The sequence below is a fragment of the Hemitrygon akajei genome, unplaced genomic scaffold (assembly GCF_048418815.1).
Source record: "Hemitrygon akajei unplaced genomic scaffold, sHemAka1.3 Scf000052, whole genome shotgun sequence".
NCBI lineage: Eukaryota > Metazoa > Chordata > Chondrichthyes > Myliobatiformes > Dasyatidae > Hemitrygon > Hemitrygon akajei.
This window is the reverse complement of record NW_027331938.1, coordinates 217793-225086: the sequence shown is the minus strand read 5'-3', so window position 1 is coordinate 225086 and position 7294 is coordinate 217793. Positions and strand designations below refer to the sequence as shown.

General features: G+C 48.6%; 1 long non-coding RNA gene across 1 annotated transcript; it reads right to left on the bottom strand.

The window, feature by feature from the left end:
- Positions 1-6084: 6084 nt before the first annotated feature.
- LOC140721181 (uncharacterized) lies at positions 6085-7158 on the bottom strand. Its single transcript, XR_012097332.1, has 2 exons — positions 6997-7158; positions 6085-6832 (listed from the first exon to the last, which is right to left on the bottom strand). It is a non-coding gene; the product is annotated as an uncharacterized lncRNA (long non-coding RNA).
- Positions 7159-7294: the final 136 nt, after the last annotated feature.

Sequence of the window (7294 nt, the reverse complement as noted above, 5' to 3'; positions counted from 1 at the left end):
ATTGTTCAAGTATGTAAAAGTCAAAAGAGAGATGACAGTGGCCGAATAAATAACACTGGGGGCCAACTAGATGGCAGAGGAACTGAATGAGTATTTTGCGTCGGTCTTCACTGTGGAAGACACTAACAGTGAGCCTGATGTTGTACTGAGTGAAGGAAGAGACGTGGGTGCAGTTACTGTTACAAGGGAGAAGTTGCTCGAAATACTGAAAGACCTAAAGGTACATAAGTCACCCGGTCTGGATGAACTGCACCCTGGGGTTCTGAAAGAGGTATAGAAACATAGAAAATAGGTGCAGGAGTAGGCCATTCGGCCCCTCGAGCCTGCACCACCATTCAGTATGATCATGGCTGATCATCCAACTCAGAACCCTGTACCTGCTTTCTCTCCGTACCCCCTGATCCCTTAGCCACAAGGGCCGTATCTAACTCCCTCTTAAATATAGCCAATGAACCGGCCTCAACTGTTTCCTGAGGCAGAGAATGCCACAGATTCACCACTCTCTGTGTGAAGAAGTTTCTCCTCATCTCGGTCCTAAAAGGCTTCCCCTTTATCCTTAGACTGTGACCCCTCGTTCTGGACTTCCCCAACATCGGGAACAATCTTCCTGCATCTAGCCTGTCCGATCCCTTCAGAATTTTATACGTTTCAATAAGATCCCCCCCTCAATCTTCTAAATTCCAGTGAGTATAAGCCCAGTCGATCCAGTCGTTCTTCATATGAAAGTCCTGCCATCCCAGGAATCAATCTGGTGAACCTTCTTTGTACTCCCTCTATGGCAAGAATGACTTTCCTCAGATTAGGGGACCAGAACTGCACACAATTAGCGGTAGAGTGTGGTGGCATTAGAAATGATCTTTCAAAACTCATCGGACTCTGGGATGGTGCCGGAGGGCTGGAACATTGCAAACGTCACTCCGCTCTGTCAGAAAGGAGGAAGGCAGCAGAAAGGAAATTACAGACCAGTTCGCCTGACCCCAGCGGTTGGGAAGACGTTGGAGTCAATTGTTAGGGATGAGGTGATGGAGTACTTGGTGACACAGGACAAGATAGGACAAAGTCAGCAGGGTTTCCTTCAGGGAAAATCTTGTCTGACGAGTCTGTCGGAATGCCTTGTGGAGATTACAGGTAGGACAGATAAAGGGGATGCAGTGGATGTTGTATATTTGGACTCTCAGAAGGCCTTTGACAAGGTGGCCGCACAATGAGGCCGCTCACCGAGTTAAGAGCCCGTGGCATTACAGGGAAGTTACTAACATGGTTAGGGAATCGGCTGATTGGTAGGAGGCAGCGAGTGGAATGAAAGGATCCTTTTCTGGTTGGCCGCCGGTAACCAGTGGTGTCTGCAGGGGTCAATGTTGGGGCCTCTTCTTTTTGTGCTGTATATCAGTGATTTAGACGATGGAATGGACGGCTTTGTTGCCAAGTTTGCAGGCGATACGAAGGTCGGTGGAGGGGACAGGTAGCGTTGAGGAAACAGGTAGGATGCAGAAGCTTAGATGAGGTGAACGGGCAAGAGAGTGGCAAGTGAAACACAATGTTGGAAAATGCCGCGGGTCATGCACTTTGGTAGTTGAAGTAACTGTGCAGACTGTTTTCTAACTGGGGCGACAATCGGAGAATCTGACATGCAAAGGGACGCATGCGCAGAAAGTTCACCTTGCAGGCAGTGGTGAGGGTGACAAACGCCATGTCAGTATTCATCTGAAGAGCTCCAGACTCTTGGAGCAGGATGTGATGCTGAGGCTTTATAAGGCACCGGCGAGGCCCCGCCTCGAGCACCGTGAACAGGTTTGGGCCCCTCGTCTACGGAAAGACTTCAGAAGGATTTCACTGGAGGGCCGCAAGGATGATTCTGGGAATGAAGGGGTTAACAGAGGAGTAATGCGGCTGTGAGGCCGAGACAGAGTCGATGTGAAGAGGATGCTCCCCATGGTGGGGGAGTCTCGGACAGCAGGGCACAGACTCAGAGTAGAGGGGCGTCCGTTTACAACAGAGATGCGGAGAGATTTCTTTGGCCGGAGGGTGGTGATCGTGTGGAATGTATTTACCGCTGGCACAGTGGAGTCCGGGCCGTTGGGTGTATCTAAGACAGAGGCTGATGGCTTTTGATTGGACACAGCATCAAAGGTCACGTGGACAAGGCTCCTCAGGGGTCACTGGTCCAAAGGGTTCTTTTACCTCAAGCTGACCAATCACCCCCGGTTCATTACACGACACCCAATCTAGTGTCTAGGCTCAATGACAAATTCCTGTAAAACGCCATCTCTTAGGCACTCAACAAACTCTCTCCCTTGAGATCCATTACCAACCTGATTTTCCCAATCGACCTGCATGTTAAAATCTCCCAGGACTATCATAACATTGCCCTTTTAAACAGCTTTTCTATTTCATAGAAACATAGAAAACCTGCAGCACAATACAGGCCCTTCGGCCCACAAGGTTCTGCTGACACGTCCCTACCCTAGAAATTACTAGGCTTACCTATAGCCCTCTATTTTACTAAGCTCCACGTATCTATCCAAAAGTCTCTTAAAAGACCCTATCGTATCTGTCTCCACCACCGTTGCCGGCAGCCCATTCCACACACTCACCACTCGCTGAGTAAAAACTTACCCCTGATATCTCCTCTGTACCTTCTCTCCAGCACCTTAAACCTGTGTCCTCTTGTGGCAGCCATTTAAGCCCTGGGAAAAAGCCTCTGACTTTCAATGCCTCTCATCGTCTTATACGCCTCTATCAGGTCACCTCTCATCCTCCGTCGCTGCGAGGAGAAAAGGCCGAGTTCACTCAACCTATCCTCATAAGGCATGCTCCCCAATCCAGACAACATCCTTGTAAATCTCCTCTGCACCCTTCCTATGGCTCCCACATCCTTCCTGTAGTGAGGCGACCAGAACTGAGCACAGTACACCAAGTGGGGTCTGACCAGGGTCCGTTCCCCATTGTAATCTTCGGCCCACATCCCAGCTACTGTTGGAGGCCTGTGTGTAACTGCCATCAACGTCCTTTGACCCGAGCAGTTTCCTACTCAACCCACAAGGACTCAACATCTTCCGATCCGATGTCCACATTTTTCTACTGATATAATGCCATTCTTAACCAGCAGCGCGACACCAGCCCCTCTAACTACTGAGCCCTCTGATCAATTCCGGTTCGTTGAGCAACTCCCAATCCGGAATAGCTCTACAGGGGCTGCTCCAGAAACCCATAGAACACTACAACACATTACAGGCCCTTCGGCCCACAATGTTGTGCCGACCCTCAAACCCTGCCTCCCATACAACCCCCCACCTTACATTCCTCCATATACCCGTCTAGTAGTCTCTTAAACTTCACTAGTGTATCTGCCTCCACCAGTGACCTCAGGCAGTGCATTCCACGCACCAACCACTCTCAAAGTGAAAAACCTTCCTCTAATATCCCCTTGAACTTCCCTCTCCTTACCTTAAAGCGGGGAGTGGTCGCTCCGTGCCCTCCTGAAGTCAACAACCATCTCCTTTGTTTTGTTCACATTCAGAGACAGGTTGTTGGCTCTGCACCGGTCCGTTAGCCGCTGCACCTCCTCTCTGTAAGCTGACTCGTCGTTCTTGCCGAAAAGGGGAAGTACAACTAGATCTAGATCTGGATACCCCCCACCATAGGGAACATCCTCTCTCAATGCCCACCTTATCCAGTCCTTTCAATGTTCGGTAGTTTCAATGAGATCCCCCCTCCCCCCCGCATTCGTCTAAATTCCAGTGAGTCCAGGCCTAAAGCTGCCAAAACGCTCCTCGTATGTTAACCCATTCGTTCCCGGAATCATCCTCGCAGACCTCCTCTGGACTCTGTCCAACGACAACACATCCTTTCTGAGATGCAGGGCCCAGAACTGTTGACAATACTGCAAGTGCGGCTGACTAGTGTCTTATAAAGGCTCAGCATTATCTGTCCGCTTTTATATTCTATTCCCTTTGAAATGACTAGTGGGTTACCGCAAGGCTCGGTGCTGGGACCGCAGCTATTTACGATATACATTAATGATTTAGATGAAGGGATTAAAAGTAACATTAGCAAATTTGCAGATGACACAAAGCTGGATGGCAGTGTGAAATGTCAGGAGGATGTTAGGAGAATGCAGGGTGACTTGGACAGGTTGGGTGAGTGGGCAGATGCATGGCAGATGCAGTTTAATGTGGATAAATGTGAGGTTATCCACTTTGGTGGCAAGAACAGGAAGGCAGATTACAATCTGAATGGTGTCAAGTTTGGAAATGGGGAAGTACACGAGATCTAGGTGTCCTTGTTCATCAGTCACTGAAAGTAAGGATGCAGGTACAGCAGGCCGTGAAGAAAGCTAATGGCATGTTGGCCTTTATACAAGGGGAGTTGAGTACAGGAGTAAAGTGGTCCTTCTGCAGCTGTACAGGGCCCTGGTGAGACCCCAGCTGGAATATTGTGTGCAGTTTTGGTCTCCAAATTTGAGCAAGGACATTCTTGCTATTGAGTGAGTGCAGCATAGGTTCACGAGGTTAATTCCCGGAATGTCGGGACTGTCCTATGTTGAAAGATTGGAGCGACTGGGCTTGTATACACTGGAATTTAGAAGGATGAGAGGGGATCTGATTGAAACATATAAGATTATTAATGGATTGGACACGCCAGAGGCAGGAAACATGTTCCGATGTTGGGGGGAGTCCAGAACCAGAGGTCACAGTTTAAGAATAAGGGGTAGGCCATTTAGAACGGAGTTGAGGAAAAACCTTTTCACCCAAAGAGTTGTGGATCTGTGGAATGCTCTGCCCCAGAAAGCAGTGGAGGCCAAATCTCTGGATGCTTTCAAGAGAGAGTTAGATAGAGATAGCGGAGCACAGGGATATGGGGAGAGGGCAGGAACGTGGTACCGATTATGGATGGTCAGCCATGATCACAGTGAATGGCGGTGCTGGCTCGAAGGGCCGAATGGCCGACTCCTGCACCTATTGTCTATTGACTTCTGGCTGTGGTTTATTTCATCTGTTTTGGGACTGTGAATGTTCTAAAACATTTTGAGTTGATGTTTGTCAATTTATAAATCAATACATTAATATGGATTTTACTTTTTGTTTTGAAAACATTTCATTAGGGTTTACTAATAATACCAAATCTCAGAGTAATCCTTATGCAGATGATACTAAGGTAGGTGGCGTTGTGGATAATGAAGTAGGTTTTCAAAGCTTGCAGAGAGATTTAGGCCAGTTAGAAGAGTGGGTTGAAAGATGACAGATGGAGTTTAATGCTCATAATTGTGAGATGCTACATTTTCGTAGGACTAATCAAAATAGGACATGCAGTGTAAGTGACAGGGTATTGAAGAATGCAGTAGAACAGAGTGATCTAGGAATAATGGTGCATAGTTCCCTGAAGGTGGAATCTCATGTGGATAGGGTGGTGAAGAAAGATTTTGGTATGCTGGCCTTTATAAATCAGAGCATTGAGTATAGGAGTTGGGATGTAATGTTAAAATTGTACAAGGCATTGGTGAGGCCGAATTTGGAGTATTGTGTACAGTTCTGGTCACCGAATTATAGGAAAGATGTCAACAAAATAGAGAGAGTACCGAGGAGATTTACTAGAATGTCACCTGGGTTTCAGCACCTAAGTTACAGGGAAAGGTTGAACAAGTTAGGTCTTTATTGGAGCGTCGAAGGTTGAGGGGGGACTTGGTAGAGGCATTTAAAATTACGAGGGGGATAGATAGAGTTGACGTGGATATGCTTCTTCCATTGAGAGTAGGGGAGATTCAAACAAGAGGACATGAGTTGGGAGTTAGGGGGCAAAAGTTTAAGGGTAACTCGAGGGGGAATTTCTTTACTCAGAGAGTGGTAGCTGTGTGGAATGAGCTTCAGTAGAAGTGGTTTAGGCAGGTTCGATATTGTCATTTAAAGTAAAATTGGATAGGTATATGGACAAGAAAGGAGTGGAGGGTTAATGGGCTGAGTGCGGGTCGGTGGGACTAGGTGAGAGTAAGCATTCGGCATGGACTAGAAGGGCCGAGATGGCCTGTTTCCGTGCTGTAATTGTTATATGGTTACATGAGAAATAATCCTTTCTTTATCACAAATCTTTTGGTAATTTACGGCAAATTTTATTATCCATAAGTGTGAATACAGCAATAAGAAACCTTCATTTATATTTTTTACGTCAGACTTCAAAACGATATAACTGAGCGGCGACAAGGAGTGACCGGTTGAATAATCAGTCCCGTTTCTCACCGTCACTCTGCATCGGGGAACCGATGATTATAAAATCACACTTCAGGGCCGTGTCCGGGATCGCTGCAGATCCAGGGTCACTGCCGAGGGATTTGTCCATTTCACATCATTATATCGGCCAGGCTGCTGAATGCACCGTCCTCAGCAAAGGGAGCAAAAGGATGCTCTCCCGGGATCATCCCCCCCACCCCGGGACACCGGTGTCCCAGACTGAGCCCCGGACCCCCGGGCTCTTCCTGTCCGGGTAATTCCCCGGGGGTGTCACGTGGGGAGTCTCGAACACGCACATCCGGCGGAAGCTGCCCCGCCGGACAGCAGGCGGAAACACGTCACTGCGGGACCGCTGCGAGCGACGCACACAGCGCGAGGCCCGAGCCGGGTCCGTTAAAACCGTTGGGAATCAGCCCCGGCGCGCGGCCGTTAAAGGTAAGGGCGGGAGTTAAAGGGGAGGGCGGGGAGTCGGCCAAATGTCTCCATCCCGCGGGCGGGGATGTTCACACATTCAGATGTTCACAAGGTCCACTCTCAGTCCGGGTCTGACTCCCCGCAGAGATCTCAGTTGCTTCCCCCCGGTCCGACTGAACCGATTGTCCCACAGCCTGAAACAGATGGGAGAATAAAGATGAAATAAACAGATTACAGAACAGTGTCAGTGACAGGGGACCGGGGTTAATGTTTCAACAACACTCACAGACAAATATCACCAGAAAACCCGCGGATCCGCTGATATTTTATCACATTGAACATTAACACAAACACTCACCCGATCCACTCCAGACTCGGGAGGGTCTGTATGAGGCGGCGGAGAGCGGGGACAGATCGGTCTGTCAGAGAGTTTAATCCCAGGTTCAGCTCCGTCAGTGATGGGTTTGTACTGAGAGCGGAGACGAGATCCTCGGCACCAGAATCTGTGAGACCGACACGAATCAGCCTGGAGATGAGAGAGAGTGAGGGTGAAGGACACAGAGAGACAGGAGACGGTACAAATCCCCAGTGTTTATCAGTAACACTATTACTGATCACATTAATGTTCAGTGTCAGACACCCAGTGACTGTAAACA